Raw genomic sequence first — 16,773 nt, 5'->3', positions numbered from 1 at the left:
AGTCTTTTTAAAAAATATTTTATTTATTTATTCTTGAGAGACAGAGAGAGAGAGAGAGAGGCAGAGCATAGGCAGAGGGAGAAGCAGGATTCATGCAGGGAGCCTGATGTGGGACTCGATCCTGGGATTCCAGGATCATGCCCTGGGCCAAAGGCAGGCGCTAAACCACTGAGCAACCCATGATGGTTATTGAGTATTGTGCCTAGTTGAAAACACCTTTATGATACCAAGATCAGAAAAGATACTTATTTCTAGAGTATTTATTTGTTTATTTATTTTAAAAAAGATTTTATTTATTTATGAGAGAGAGAGAGAGAGAGAGAGAGAACACAAGCTTAGGGGGCAGTAGAAGCAGAGGGAGAAGCAGACTCCTTGATGAGCAGGGAGCGTGATTTGGGGCCCGATCCCAGGACCCTGACATCATCATCTGAGCCAAAGGCAGATGCTTTAACCAACTGAGCCACCCAGGTGTCCCTATTTCTAGAGTCTTTAAAGTTTTGATTTAATATTTAAATATTTGTGTCATTTGGAATTGATTTTTATGAATGATGTGAAGTAGGAATCCAGTTTCATTTTTTTAAAACATAGTAAGCCAAGTATCCAAATATGATTTATCTAATGGTTCCTTCTTCAGTGATGTGCAGCACCACTTATGTCATCTATCAAAGTTCTTCTATCTGAAAAAACAAAGTTTTTCTATCTGTGCATGGGTCTGTTTCTGGGCTCTCCCTACTGCTGTGTTGGTTTATTTATTATGGAACAATACCTCAATATCTTAATAATTATGACTTTATTATAATTTGTGATGTCTGATAGGGTAGGCCAGCCATGTTTTTCTTTATCAGGAACACTTAAGTATTTTTAAATAGATTTTAAAATCAACTTGTCAAGTTCTATGAAAAAGTTTGTTGGGATTTATTTGGAATTGCTTTGATTTGTTGTATTAGTTGGGAAGAATTAATATTTTTCTGGTCATGATTATTCCTAGCCATGGATCTGGCATATCTCTCTACTTATTTTGGGTTCCCTTTGATGCATTTCAATAGTTTTATATTATCTCATACATGTCTTATACATATCTTATTAAATTTATTCTTAAAATGCTTTATATTTTTCTATTATATTTTAATTGAGGTACTTTCAGAAAATTATATTTTCTGCTTATTAGTGATGATGGAAATGCAGTTGGCATTCATAAATTTATCTAATGGCTTTAGCTTTGTTATACTCTCTTACTATTTCTAGTAATTTATGTATATGTTCCTGTGGATTTTCTGTTCACTATCTTTGAAAAGAGCCATTTTCATTATTATTGAAATTCTCAATAAATTAAAAAAATGTCCACATGATTAAATCTTTCATTCATAAGTTTAGAATTTGGAAGGATAAATTTTGGGGGGTTAACTTTCCAAATTAAAAAAAATATTTGAGTTCTAGTTTAATTGTTTTATGTTCAGAGAGTATGATCAATGTGATACTGATTCTTTGAAAAGAATTAAGACTTGCTTTCAGGACTAGTATATAGTCAATTTTTATAAATCCTCATGTGTTTGAAAGAATGCACACTCTCATTTTTTTGGGTAGAAGTTTCTATATATATCAAACTTTAATTGTGTAGTTCAAGTCTTCAGTATCCTTACTAAATTTTTTCTTAATATCTATAATATATAGATTTATGTTGAAATATTCTTCTGTATTTAGATTTATCAAAATAGTTCTATAAATTTATTACTTTTTGTTTTTTAAAAATATTTTTAGGCTATTTTGTTAAGTATATGTAAATTCAGGTACATTTTTAAATGTAGGTACTTTGTGCATTCCCAGTAAATCAAAGCTATTACTATATGTTATTGCTTTCTCTCATATAGATAATATTTTTTTGTCTTAAATCCTATTTGTCAGTTATTAATATGCCAATGCTATTCCTTTTTTGGTTGGTTAGTATTATCCTAGTATATCATTTTATATCTTTTCTACCCTTCTGTATCTTTTTGATTTAAATATGTCTATTAATTTACATATAGTAAGATTTTTAAAAAATGCAATTTACAATTTCTATCTTTTAACTGGCAAGTTTCGGCCATTTGTATTTATTTTGATTATTGCTATACTCAGACTAATTTCTACCTATTTTGAATTTCTACTCTTTTTATATTTGTCTAAAATACATAAATAAATAATGTTTTATTATTTAATATTTTAGGTACCTTTTAATTCTTCTTTCATTTTTATGAGGAATATACATCCTATTCTTGTAGCCATTGTTTTATAAATTTCAATATAGAGATTAATGTAATAGTTCATAGTTAAAGAATATTCACATGCCCTTCTTTTTTTATTTCAAGTTTTCATTTAATTTCTAGTTAGTTAACGTATATGGTAAAATTGGTTTCAGATGTAGAATTTAGTGATTCATCACATATAACACTCAATGCTCATCACAAGTGACCTCCTTGATACCCATCATCCATTTAGCCCATCCCCTGCTCACCTCCCTCTATCAGCCCTCAGTTTGTAGGGTAAAGAGTCTCTTATGGTTTGCTTCCCTCTCTCTTTTTTCCCCTTCCCTTAAGTTCATCTGTTTTATTTCTTAAATTCCACATGAGTGAAATCATATGGTATTTGTCTTTCTTTGACTGACTTATTTCCCTTAGCATAATACTCTCTAGCTCCATGTACATTGTTGCAAATGGCAAGATTTCTTTCTTTTTGATGGCTGAGTAATGTTCCAGTGTTCCAGTGTGTGTATGTGTGTGTGTGTGTGTGTGTGTGTGTGTATCTTTATCCATTCATCACTCGGTGGACATTTGGGCTTTTCCCATAATTTGGCTATTGTTAATAATGATGTTATAAATACCAGGGTGCATGTGCCCTTTCAAATCAGTATTTTTGTATCCTTTGGGCAAATACTAGTAGCACAATTGCTGAATCATAGGGTAGTTCTATTTTTAATTTTAGGGAACCTCCACACTGTTTTCCAGAGTGGCTGTACCAGTTCGCATTCCCACCAACAGTGCAAGAGGGTTCCTGTTTCTCCACACCCTCACCAACATTTGTTGTATCCTGTCTTGTTAATTTTAGCCATTTGCACCAGTGTAAAGTGGTATCTCATTGTGGTTTTGATTTGTATTTCCCTGACGACAAGTGATCAGGAACATTTTTTCATGTGCTTGTTGGCCATGTGTATGTCTTCTTTGGAGAAATGTCTGTTCATGTCTTCTGCCCATTTCTTGACTGATTTGTTTGTTTTTGGGTGTTGAGTTTGATAAGTTCTTTTTTTTTTAATTTTAAGAGTTGTGTGTATATATATATATATATATATATTTAAGATTTGTTTATTTATTCATGAGAGACACACACAGAGAGAGGTAGAGACATAGGCAGAGGGAGGAAAAGCAGGCTCCTCGCAGGGAGTCTGATGTGGGGCTCAATCCTGGATCCTGGGATTATGCGCTGAGCTGCAGGCAGATGCTCAACTGCTGAGTCACACAGGCATCCGAGTTTGATAAATTTTTTTATAGATCTTGGATACTAGCCTTTTGTCTGATATGTCATTTGCAAATATCTTCTCCCATTCTGTAGATTGCCTTTTAGTTTTAGTTCCAATAGTTCACTATTGCTTTTGTTTCCCTTGCCTTTATAGATGTGTCTTGCAAGAAGTTGCTGTGGCCAAGCTAAAAAAGGTTGCTGTCTGTGTTCTCCTCTAGGATTTTGATGGATTCCTGTCTCACATTTAGGTCTTTCATCCATTTTGAGTTTATCTTTACATATGATATAAGAGAATGATCCAGTTTCATTGTTCTACATGTGGCTGTCCAATTTTCCCAACACCATTTATTGAAGAAACTTTTTTCCATTGGATATTCTTTCCTGCTTTATCGAAGATCAGTTGACCATACAGTTGAGAGTCCATTTCTGGGTTCTCTGTTCTGTTCCATTGGTCTATGTGTTTGTTTTTGTGCCAGTACCACACTGTCTTGATGATCACAGCTTTGTAATACAGCTTGAAGTCAGGTATTGTGATGCCCCCAGCTTTGGTTTCCCTTTTCAATATTTCTCTGGTTATTTGGGGTCTTTTCTGGTTCCAAACCTTAGGATTGTTTGTTCCAACCCTGTGAAGGAAGTCCATGGTATTTTGATAAGGATTGCATTGAATGTATACATTGCTCTGGGTACACATTTTCACAATATTCATTCTTCCAGTCCATGAGCATGGAATGTTTTCCCATCTCTTTGTGTCTCCCTCAATTTCTTTCATAAGTATTCTGTAGTTAATAAAGTACAGATCCTTTACCTCTCAGGTTAGGGTTTTTTTCCTAGGTATCTTACGGTATTGAGAGCAATTGTAAATGGGATTGATTCCCTAATTTCTCTTTCTTCAGTCTCATTGTTAGTGTATAGATTTCTGTGCATTGATTTTGTAGCATGACACATTGCTGAATTGCTATATGAATTCTAGCAATTTTGGGGTGGAGTCTTTTGGGTTCTCCATATACAATATCATGTCATCTGTGAAGAGTGAGCATTTGACTACTTCTTTGCCAATTTGGGTTTTATTTCTTTTTGTTGTCTGATTGCTGAGACTAGGACTGCTAGCACTATGTTGAACAACAATGGTGAGAGTGGGCATTCCTGTTGTGTTCCTGTTGTGTTTCCCCATTGAGAAAGATATCAAAGTAGGCTTTTTGTAGATGGCTTTTATGATTTTGAGATATGTTCCCTCTATCCCTATACTCTGAAGACTTTCAATCAGGAATGGATGCTGTATTTTGTCAAATGCTTTCTCTGCATCAAATGAGAGGATCATATGGTTCCTGTCTTTTCTTTTATTTATGTGATCTGTTGTGTTGATTGATTTATGAATGTTGGACCACCTCTGTATCCCAGGGATAAATCCCACTTGGTCGTGATGACTAATCCTCTTAATGTACTGTTGGATCCTATTGGCTAGTATCTTGGTGAGTATTTTGATACCCATGTTCATCTGTGATATTGGTCTGTAATTCTCGTTTTTGATGGAGTCTTCATCTGGTTTTGGGATCAAGATAATGCTGGCCTCATAGAATGAGTTTGGAGATATTCCCTCAGTTTCTATCCTTTGAAACAGCTTTAGTATAATAGGTATTATTTCTTTTTTAAATGTTTGGTAGAATTCCCCTGGGAAGCGAGCTGGCTTTTGTTTCTTGGGAAGTTTTTGATGACTGCTTCAGTTTCCTCTCTGGTTATTGATCTGTTCAGATTTTCTATTTCTTTCTGTTTCAGTTTTGGGAATTTGTAGGTTAGTTTCCAGGAATGTATGCATTTCTTCCAGCTTGCCTAATTTGTTGGCATATAGTTGCTCATAATACATTTTAAAAATTGTTTGTATTTTCTTGGTGTTGGTTGTGATCTCTCCTCTTTCTTTCATGATTTTATTAATTTGAGTCTTTTTTCTTTTTAATAAGTCTTGCTAGAGTTAATCTGTCTTATTAATTCTTTCAAAGAACCAGCTCCTGGTTTCATTAATCTGTTCTATACTTCTTCTGGTCTCTAATCATTGAGTTCTCTAATCTTTATTATTTCTCTTCTTCTGCTTGCTGTAGGCTTTATTTGCTGAATCTTTTAAACTCTTCTCTAATTTCCTGGTTGACCCATTGATCTTTTAGTAGGATGCTCTTTAATCTCCAAGTGTTTGGTAACCTCCAAATTTCTTCTTGTAATTGAGTTCTAGTTTCAAAGCATTGTGGTCTGAAAATATGCAAGGAATAATCCCAGTCTTTTGGTATCGATTGAGACCTAATTTGTGACCCAATATGTGGTCTATTCTGGAGAAAGTTCCATGTGCACTTGAGAAGAATGTGTATTCTGTTGTGTTTGGATGTAAAGTTCTGTATATATCTGTGAAATCCATTTGGTCCCATGTGTCATTCACCCTTGTTTCTTTGGTGACCTTCTGCTTAGAAGATCTGTCCTTTGCTCAGAGTGCCATGTTGGAGTCTCCTACTATTAATATATTATTTATGTCTCTCTTTACTTTGATTATTAATTGGTTGATATAATTGGCTTCTCCCACATTAGGGGCATAGATATTCATAATTGTTAGGTCTTCTTGTTGGATAGACCCTTTAAGTATGATATAGTGTCCCTCTTCATCTAATTTATCTGATATGAGGATTGCTACCCCAGCTTTCTTTTGAGGACCATTTGAATGGTAAATGGTGCTTTACCCCTTCATTTTCAGGCTGGAGGTGTCCTTAGGTCTAAAATGAGTCTCTTGTAGGCAGCATATAGATGGGTCTTGCTTTTTTATCCAGTCTAATACCCTGTGTCTTTTTTTTTAAGATTTTTTATTTTATTATTTACTCATGAGAGAGAGAGGGCAGAGACACAGGCAGAGGGAGAAGCAGGCTCCATGCAGGAAGCCCAACATGGGACTCGATCCTGGGTCTCCAGGATCAGGCCCTGGGCTGAAGGCGGCGCTAAACCACTGAAGCCACCCAGGCTGCCCTACCCTGTGTCTTTTGACTGGAGCATGTAGCCCATTCACATTCAGAGTAACTATTGAGAGATATGAATTTAGCTTCATAGTATTATCTTACAGTGCCTGTTTCTGTGAATTGTTTCTTTGGGCTCCCTCTTTGCTTAGGGGTCCCCCTTAATATTTCTTACAGAGCTGGTTTGGTGGTCACATAGTCTTTCAGTTTCTGTCTATCCTGGAAGCTCTTCACCTCTCCTTCTATTTTGAATGACAGCCTTGCTGGATACAGTATTCTTGGCTGCATGTTTTTCTTGTTTAGTACCCTGAATATATCCTGCCAGCTCTTTCTGGCCTGCCAGATAGGATAGGTTTGCTATTAATCTGATATTTCTTGCCATATAAGTTAGGAATCTTTTGTCATGAGTGCTTTTAGGATTTTTTCTTTATCTCTGAAATTTTCAATCTTCACTATTATATGTTGGGGTATTGATCAGTTTTTGTTGATCTTTTGTTCTTTTGGTTATGAATTCCTGTTTCCTTCCCCAGATTAGGGAGGTTTTCATCTATGATTTGTTCAAACATATTTTCTGGTTCTCTCTCTCTCCACACCCTCTGGAATCCCAATAAGACAAATGCTGTTCTTTCTCAAATTATCACTTGATTCTCAGAGTCTCTCCTCATGGGCTCTTAGTTATTTTTCTCTCTTTTCCTCAGCTTTCTTCCTTTCCATAATTTTGTGTTCTATGCCACTCACTCTCTCCTACCTCATTAACCCTAACTGTTAGAGCATCCAGTTTAGGCTGCATCTCAGTTAAAGTATTTTTATTTTCAGCCTGATTAGATCTCATTTCTACAGTAAGAGAATCTCTAGAGTCTTTTGTGCTTTTTTTTTTTTTAAATTTTTATTTATTTATTTATGATAGTCACACACACACACACACACACACAGAGAGAGAGAGAGAGAGAGAGAGAGGCAGAGACACAGGCAGAGGGAGAAGCAGGCTCCATGCACCGGAAGCCCGACGTGGGATTCGATCCCGGGTCTCCAGGATCGCGCCCTGGGCCAAAGGCAGGCGCCAAACCGCTGCGCCACCCAGGGATCCCTCTTTTGTGCTTTTTTTCAAGAGCCATCAGTAATTTAATAATTTTAATCCTGAATTCTATATCTGACATCTTACTTAAATCTATATCCATTAGATCTATGGCCAAGAGTATTACTTCTGGTTATTTCTTTTGTGATGAATTCTTCCTTCTAGTCATTTTGTCCAGTGCAGAATGGCAATATGAGTAAGCAGAGTCAAAAATATTAACCACGACCTAAGTAAAATATACCCTAAGTAAAATATACCCTAGGCAATTCTGAAGACGTCAGGGACCAGAAAAAAACCCCACCACAAATGTGAAAAAAATTTTAAAAATTGTAAAAATTTTAAAACAGTGTGTGTGTGTGGGAATAAGTGGGGGAGAAAGAATATAGTTTTACAGTGGACAAAGATGGTGATCCTCTTGGTTCCAAGTGTATTTTGGTCTGTATGTTAGATGGCATTAAATTCCAAATTCATATAAAAAAGCAAAACTTATATAGAGAAACAACAGCAACAATAAAAACAAAAATAAGAAGAAAAAAAGGAGGGAAGGATGGGAAGGAAGAGAGAATATAATCTCACAGAGTGGACCAAAAACAGTGCTCCACTTGGTTCTGAGTATATTTGTAGAAGGTATTAACTCCAAAATTATAAAACAAAACAAACTTAAAAAACAAAACTCCCCCCAAATTTATATATCTACAAAAATTAAATTGAATATGTTGAAAAGAGACCAAAAATGTAGAATATGTAATTGTTAAAATATGAAAATCAAAATGGAAAAAAAACTTAAAAATGAAGAATTGATAAAATATTGTAGTTAAGATAGGAGAGAAAAAAAGAATATTGGAAATTTTTAACCTGAAAGATAAATGAATCATAAGGAAGAAACCTCGAGTTGTATGTACTATTTTCCCTCAGTCCTAGAGCTTTCCAGTGCTGGTTGGTCAGTAAACTTGCTATTCACCTGTTCTTCCAGGTGGTCTTCTGGGGGAAGGGCCTGCTGTGCTGATTGTCAGGTGTCTGTGCCTGGGTGGAGATGCTCCACCCCTTTCCAGGTGTCTGAGCTCTCCAGAAGTTTGTCCTATGAGGCCTTTGTTCTCTGGAGGCTACACCTCTCCCAGGTGAAAGGAAAAAAAAAAAAACATGGTGCCAGATCTCTAGCCCGAGAGCCAAGAGCTCCCAGTAGACACTGAATTGCAATCTCCCAGTGGATGCTGGCTCAGATCCTCCTGGAGGCAGGCGTGGGGGCACTGATTCATACAATTTGAAGGGTGCCTGGTGGTGGGAGAGCTTTTGCTGTCTTTTACCCTCCCTGGTTTCTGCCTCTCCTGGAGGGATTAGAGGATAGCACACTTCTGTCTACTGCTGGGCCCTGGGGTGGGGAGCATTCACCCACTGGAGTGTGCACCTGCTCTGCCTTCCTGGCAACAATCAGAGAGTTGCTGCATTCCAGTCCTTTACCAGGACCCAGGGCATCAGTGGTCCCCTTATTCATCCATGGTTTGCGGTTTGCGTCACAAGTTGAGCTTTCTCCTGGGTGCCTCTGTTCTTTCTGTGCCTCTGGGAATATTGAGATCTCCTTGCCCCTCCTGCAGTTCTGCCCTATTTCACCATTGAGCACTTTTCAGGCAAGGAAGACTCTTTCAGGACCAGATTTCTAAAGGACCCAATTGAACGCCCTAGTGCTATAAATGCTTTCCAGCAGCTGCTTGCAAAGGCTCCCTCTCCCTGTCATTTATCTTCTGATATATCTCCTCCATTTCTCTTTGCATTACTACCTTGCAAGAAGTGATCACTTTTCTCTCTGTAGTGTTCCAGCTATTCTTTCTTTCCATCTCAGGTTGAATTCATAGGTGTTCAGGATGGTTTGAAAGTTAGCTAGCTAAATTTGGGGGACTAAATGAAAATGAGGATCCTTATTATTTCACCATCTTACCTCCCCCCTCTGCTCTAGTCTTTCTTATTTCCCTTCTTCTGCTGACTTGAGGCTTTATTTGCTCTTCCTTTTCTAGGTCCTTTATGTGTAAGGTAGGTTCTCACATGCTTACTTAGTTATATTGCCTCCATATCCCTCAGAGGGAACCACTGTTCTCTTGCTTTTCCACCACAGTTTGTTTTTCATGCTGAAGAGTTTCCTTAAGCTGAAATTCACTCACTTCAATTTGCCAGAATCATCTATTTATCATGAGTTATTTTCCATATAAACCTTTGTATTTGGTTATATTTCATGATAAATTAAATCAAAATTTCTTAAGGGAAGGAAAAAAGAGACATAGGGGAAGGATAAGAGAAAATATTAGAGGGTACCAGTTTTAGATATTTATTAAATTTAACACCTTCAACAGGAATGTCTTCTTCAGCAAGAAAGGAGAGTAATATTAGCAACAGAAAAAGCTAATTTGACAAACACAGATGCACAAGAGGGTTACTACAACTGAATTAAACAGTAAGTCAGGCCTAACTGAGTGTTATTCACGTTATAGTCTATGTGAATAGCAACACATTGGCTTATATAATGCATAACCTCCATGACCACATATGCTACACATAAAGGATTAAGTGGACAAATATAAGAGGAAACAGTTAAATGGGTTACCATAGAAGGAAATTGAGCGCGCGTGCGCGTGTGTGTGTGTGTGTCTGTCTGTGTGATTAACCTTGGAATCTGAGAGTATCAGTCTTTTTTCTCTTTTAATTTTTCAGAGATCTTCAGATCATCTTTTATGGCAGCTTCACGAATCTTCCAGACTTTACTGGGGAGATCCTACCTTATGAGAGGATTTTCATCCACCCAAACTTCACTGCTACCTCTCCTAAAGATGACCTCATGTTGATAAAGCTGGCTATACCTTTTACTTTCTTCTCCACAAGGCATTTACAGTGGCCTACTTTCAAGAATGCAGTTAAAGATTGCTTGATTCACACTTGGTTAGAGGATAAATACTTTATTGGTGAGTGACTATCAAAGAAGAGTTAGTTCTTAGATATATTTACATCTTTAGGATCTCTGAATTAGGGGAAGGAATTGGAAACTTATCAGGCTAGTGCCAGATTTCTAAGCACATGTATAAAGCTAGAAAGGGAACAACAGTATTGGCTTTTTAGAGTAGAAGAAGTGATCTTTAGGGCTTTGGGGATCAAATCCTAATCAAAGTGTTGCATATATGGATCACATTGGCACACCGCAGGGGCTGGAATTGAGCAATCTATGTTTGAGTATTGATTCTAACATTCATTATAGGTTTATGAACAAATTCTTTTACTTGAACAAATTCTTTTACTTCTTTGAATCTTAATTTGCAAATTGGTAAAAATCATATTTTTCTCTTTACCTAAAAGGAGTGATATCGTTATCAATTATAACAATGGTAGTAATTACCATTTGTTGATCACTAATTGTGTACCAAGCATGAAGCATCTGTACATATAGCCATTATCACATATCATATAGATAAGTTTCCTTGAGATTTATATCTTATAAGCCAGGAAACTAAGACTCAGGGAAATGAATTATCCAAGATCATCAGCTTGGCAATGACAGGGCTTAGATTCAGATTTTGTTTGATGTGTGCAATGTCTTCTCAGAAACCACCCTTTGATGCTGATAATCTGTCAGAGATGATAAACTGAGTAAGAAGATGTGTTTGATCCGTGGTTGTCCATTCTTACTGAGAAGAAGCCCTGAAGGAGGAGGAGGCAGGATGCTTTATGAAAGGCAAACAGGAATCAAAGTCTCCTTTATTTTTTGTGCTTAGGAAATTCAAACAATAATCTGCAAAGCATCACAATTCAAATGAGCTCTAATATAAACTGCAAAAAATTATTGGGTGAAAAACTCCTAGAAGACATGTTTTGTATAGGACCCACAGTAGGAAGTCAAGAACCCTGCCAGGTAAGTCTTCTTACCTCATTTGCCCCTAAGCTCAGTCTCTACTGTTTGTTGAGGTGCTGGATTTTTCAGTCAGGATAGGAACTCAGAGAGTAAGGGAGCTGAAGAATGATGACTCTTTCTTCTCCATCCTGTCATAGAGATGATAGAAACAGATGTTGGGGAGTGGAAAGCTATCTCCCAGCAACTGCTTGGGAATACCTGTCTAGGGATGACTGGGAGGTGTAGGGGTAGTTAGTGCAATGGAAAGAAGCTTTCATACTGTATTCTTATATCTTGAACCCCTTTGCATGGTAAATGTAGTGGCTCTCATTTCTGTTCAGGTGTTGAGGAAATCTCAGGTGGGAAGGAAGTTCTGATCCCTCTACTCTATCTGGCAGGTGGTCACAGCTGCACCAGCCTTATGTGGCCGTGAATTACAAGGAATTTTGTCTTGGGGAACTGGATGTGTTCTAACAGGATACACTGTTGTCTTCACTGATCTACACAGCTACGTTCCGTGGATCAAGAACATTATGTCTACAAAATAAGCTGATATAGAGCTCCATTGACACACTTACCTCCCAGCTGATCCACAGCAATCATGCTATATATCTCAGTCCCAGTCTTTCATAGGATCTAGATCTGACTGGAGTTTCAAAAGAGATCATTGATGACTCCTGAGTGTTGGCATGGCTCTAGTCTCTTTAACTGCTTCTTTGCTTATTCCTAACTCATGACTGAATGTTTAAAATATTGAAAACATGAGTGCTAGTCTCAAGAATTGGAATTCACTCAGGAATCTTTGTTGGATTCTACAAAACTCAAATATTTCTGTTAAAATACTCTCTGCCTTATCTTAAAAACACACACAAAAAAAGTGGAACTGAGGGAAAATAACTACCAGGGGTCTATTTGGGCAAAGTGTAAATCAGATAGCTGAGCGATAATTTACCAAAAGTTTGTCAGATGATTAGCAATTTTTCTAATGACCAGATGTCTCCTGGGTAAGTGTATGTGTGTATGTTTGTATATATATGGGTGGTTGTAGTTAGTTCCCATTATTTACTTACAAGATCTATAGAATTCTTGTTTGCTTATTAGGTTTACTGAGGCCACCCAAAAGTCATTTTAGTATTTGGAATAAACAGGATTTCTGTGTTTTGGAATAAAACTATAATGTATATTTATAAATAATAGGATGGAATTTTTTTCCCCAATGCATTTTCCTTCTGGTTTACTGCTTTTTATTTAAAATCACACATGTTTTCTGAAAGGAGGGTACAAAGTGGTGGAGTTCTTGAGGATTTTGCCTGAGAGTTTTCATATATGCCTTTGGGTACTCATGATCACACACTTTCATCCACAAGTACACTGAAAAGTTGCTCGTCATTCCAAAAATGTGTTCTTCAAATATTATTTTTCATTAATCCACGAGAGATTAAACTGATTTTATACTAAAGCCTATCCATTTTCATGTAAAAATATTGAACATTCAAGAAATTTGTCTCAGAAATGTGAAATGCATTTTTATTCTGCCACATGCTGTGAAATAATTAGGATTTCTTAAAATTCAGATTGCTATCCAGTTGATTAAATCACCTATTTACACATTCACAAAACAAAGGGTTTTTCCTTTTAAGACTTTCATGGCCATCAGAGAATGTGGAAAGTGCTTTGTATGCAGAGGAATAGTGTGGGAATTGGCAGCGTTTACTAATTTTGACAGTTTCTTCCTGTTTCACCCTTTTGTTGCCTAGTTAGTTAATTCCTATTTCTCCTGGTTGCTAACTGTCCTTTTCATTCTTACCATATGCCAAGTTGTGTATTGTCATCAGCCAACTGAACTAGTTTCAAGAGAACTTTTTACTGAGATGATCTTCTTAACAACCTACGCTGAGTCCTGCCCTGTGTGCTCTTTGGCCTCATACTTACAGGTCTTACTATTTCCATTGTTCTAGGCTGAGTCAGGTATCTTAATTATTGATTGAGTCATGAATTCTTCAGTTTGAGGGTCTTTTTTTCTTACTGATTGGGTCATGAATTCTTAATTTGAGGGTCTTTTTTCTTATTGATTGGGTCATGAACTCTTAATTTGAGGGTCTTTTTTCTTCTTTATATTTTCTGGACTTGAGTTTTTCTTGTATAAATATCTTCTCTCTTTGTCATCTCATTCCTCAATTTGAAAAGGAAAAGGTCTACCTGTCTACCTGTCTTGCTGTCTGTCTCTCTGTCTGCCTATCCATCTAATCATCATCTCATCATCATCCATGTATCTAACTGAACCTGGGCTGTTTATCACACCACTAAATTTTGGAGTGTGTGAAACTTTTCTAATAATCCTATCAGTTTCACCCAATTTTATCCAATCCTGTATATGATTGATTCTAAAGATTTTTCTTTTCTCCCCTTACTTTCTTTTCCTTCCTTTTCCTTTTCCTTTTCCTTTTCCTTTTCCTTTTCCTTTTCCTTTTCCTTTTCCTTTTCCTTTCCTTTCCTTTCCTTTCCTTTCCTTTCCTTTCCTTTCCTTTCCTTTCCTTTCCTTTCCTTTCCTTTCTTTCTCTCTCTCTCTTCTCTAAGTTAGTCTACTAAGAATTTCAGGTATCACATCCACCTTTCTCTCCTGACATGCCCACCAACCACTGCTCATTTTCTTTCTGGTTCCTTTTTCTCTTTACACGGACTTGGGCTCATGTTCCATGACTTTCTGTGTAGCTTAAGTACTTTGCATCAAAATGGATCTCTGATACCAACCAATAGATTTCAGTATAGTAAGTGGAGAATGTAACAATGGGAATAGGAATGCTTGCCCTGTTTGGTCAAGAGGATGACTTTTCTCTACACTCTGGTTCCCCATCCTGTCTCCAGTCTTATGAGTCAGTCATGTCTGACTTTCAGATCAAGAGGACAGGGATCACCTCTCAGGTACATAATTTTATGTATATGGTACTTCAAAGATCCCTTCTAAACTCATGTGTATATGTTACATATCTTGCTTGTATTTACCACTTAGTCTGATTATGGCTCTTCATTTCTATTGGTTCCCTGGGTGAACTATTGTCATCTCACCATATTTATTACCACATACATGCCTTCCATGTTTCTGACATTACCATTTTTCTTCCACACTCAACGTTCTTCTTTGGGAGTATGTAAGGGATTGATATTCAGTTTCAGTAGACTGTGGTTCAGTTCTTCATTGACAAACTGAAAAAATTGTAAAATTGTAAATTTGGAAAGTCAATGAGCTTTGGTTTTTAGATTTGCTTTATCTAAAAAACAAAAGAATTAGACCTGATGATCTCAGTGGTGGGACACTGTGACTGCTGCCCAGAGTCCACTCCACTCCTCCTCTCTTAGGTCATGGTCATATCCTAGGGTGTGGTCTGCATGACCTAAGCTTACTAGTGGGAGTGGGGATGAATATATGGTGCAGTTTGGCTTATTAAACAACAGTACCTCTATATTCAGTATTGAGATAAAATTGTAATGAGCTATGTTGAGACCTTGCTTTGGGCAATGTGGTAGGTGAATGAGACATCAGAGTTGCTGCTCTCACTTGGCAACCACCAGGGAAGCTGTCTAAGGATGAAGTACATCCACAGAGGAGCTCAAAACAAAAGAATTGCGGAGAAATGTAGCTGAAGTCCTGATAAAACCATGCCAGAGTTTAAGTCTTCTCTTTGGATATTTTTAGTTGTATAATCCAGTAACTATGAAGTTACTTTCAGTGTTTAAGACAACTTGAATTGGGCTTTTCATTGCTATAATTAAAAACATCTCAAATGATACAGTTTCCAAAGTTCCTTCTGTCTTTGCCATCAATCTAGACCAACATGTGCTAAATGCTTTATATTTTCATTCTTATTAATTTCTATAGAATACCTATGGAGTCATTTTTATTAGACACAAACATTCTACATCTCCTCAGATCTTCTCAGTTGCCTCTGTGCTTCCAAAGGCTTTGCCTGTCTCCTTGATCATACTGCCACCACCTTTTTGGGCCTCTCTAAACTGGCTGGAGGCTGAGTTGAAGCTCTGAGCATGAATAGGTTTCATGTCCATAAGCTGAGCCTATCCATGCCAAGTTGCCACACTACTTTAAAGCTTGTATAAAAAGGCACACTATCAGGCCTTAGTTTGGGCTTTTGAGTGCCTATTAAGGGGAAGATGGCATCATCATGAATTCTGAGTAGTTGTAACCTGGGGCATGAACCTTGACTGCTGAGAAATGAGATGGGGGAGCCACACAGATAAATTCCCAGTGTTCTCACCTGGCTGTGGGCTGTTCAGAGGTGTGGGTTTGTCTCTTACATCTCCCTGTAGCTTTGTTTCATGTCTCTCCTCGCCTCGCTTCCATCTACTCCTCACTCTTTGTAACTTTCAAGTCATGTCAGGTCTTTAGTCCTTGCCTCTGCCTCTAAAGGACCACCTTTATTTTAATACGGCAACCAAAGTTCAGGGGTTGGTTTGTTCAAAATCAGTTGGCAGCAGCCCTTGGATTTGCATCTGGATCCCAGACCAAGCCAGATTGCTGTTAAGTGTTTCTAAATGTCTACTTTCATGTTTGTAATGTTCTTTTCACAGAACAGTAACAATCAGTTCAGAAACCAGCACTGGTCAGTGGACCATCACCGTCCTGATAATACCAGCACTGGGGTCTCGAGTTGTATTCCTTTTGCCATCTCTACCCTATATCTCCTTCCGACAGCACTCACTGCTGGCAGATGTCAAAGGGACTTGTAATTTATCTATTATGTATTAAGTAATTTAAATTTCATTGCTTTCCTTCTTTATTTAGAGATGGAATTAATAGTTTAGGATCCTGGAACATCTCTCAAAAGTTCAAGAGAGCATTGTGTTTGATGGGGGAAAATAAAAGTTTGTTTTATTTAGATTATCATTTCACCTGGGCTGCATTCCGTCTTCCTGTATTGGGTCCCAAAGCTCTATAGCTCAATATATATATATTTTTAAAGATTCATTTATTTATTTGAGAGAGAGAGCGTGTGCATGCATGAGTGGGGGAAGGGACAGAGGGAAAGAGAGAATCTCAAGAAATTCTTTGCTGAGTGTGGAGCCTGACACAGGGCTCCATCTGAGGGCCCTGAGATCTGGCCTCAGCTGAAATCAAGAGTTGGACATTTAACCGACTGGGCTACCCAGGTGCCCCAAAATATTTTTAAGTTTATTAAGAGAGAAAGTTCATTTGTAAGGGAGGTAGTAGACATTTAGAGGTTGATAGGAAGCTGTAGAGTCAGATAGATTTAGTTTCAAAATCTAGCCTCACTTATAATTTAACTGTGTGCTGGGGTAAATTATTTAAGCCCTTTAGATCTCAGTTTTGTCATTCTGAAAAG

General features: G+C 37.2%; 1 protein-coding gene across 1 annotated transcript in view; it reads left to right on the top strand.

Annotated features, from left to right (window-relative positions):
- The window catches only part of SSBP1 (single stranded DNA binding protein 1), a 191,599-nt gene that overhangs the window by 107,913 nt on the left and 66,913 nt on the right, over window positions 1–16,773 (top strand). Inside the window, exons 9-10 of the transcript XR_012002433.1 lie at window positions 10,249–10,496; window positions 11,301–11,437. The gene's annotated coding sequence lies outside the window, so the exon portion shown is untranslated. The remainder of the gene's footprint in view (window positions 1–10,248; window positions 10,497–11,300; window positions 11,438–16,773) is intronic.

This window comes from Vulpes vulpes, chromosome 7 (genome assembly GCF_048418805.1).
Source record: "Vulpes vulpes isolate BD-2025 chromosome 7, VulVul3, whole genome shotgun sequence".
Classification (NCBI taxonomy): Eukaryota; Metazoa; Chordata; class Mammalia; order Carnivora; family Canidae; genus Vulpes; species Vulpes vulpes.
Note: the sequence above shows the minus strand (reverse complement) of the source record. Positions and strands in the feature narration are given on the sequence as shown.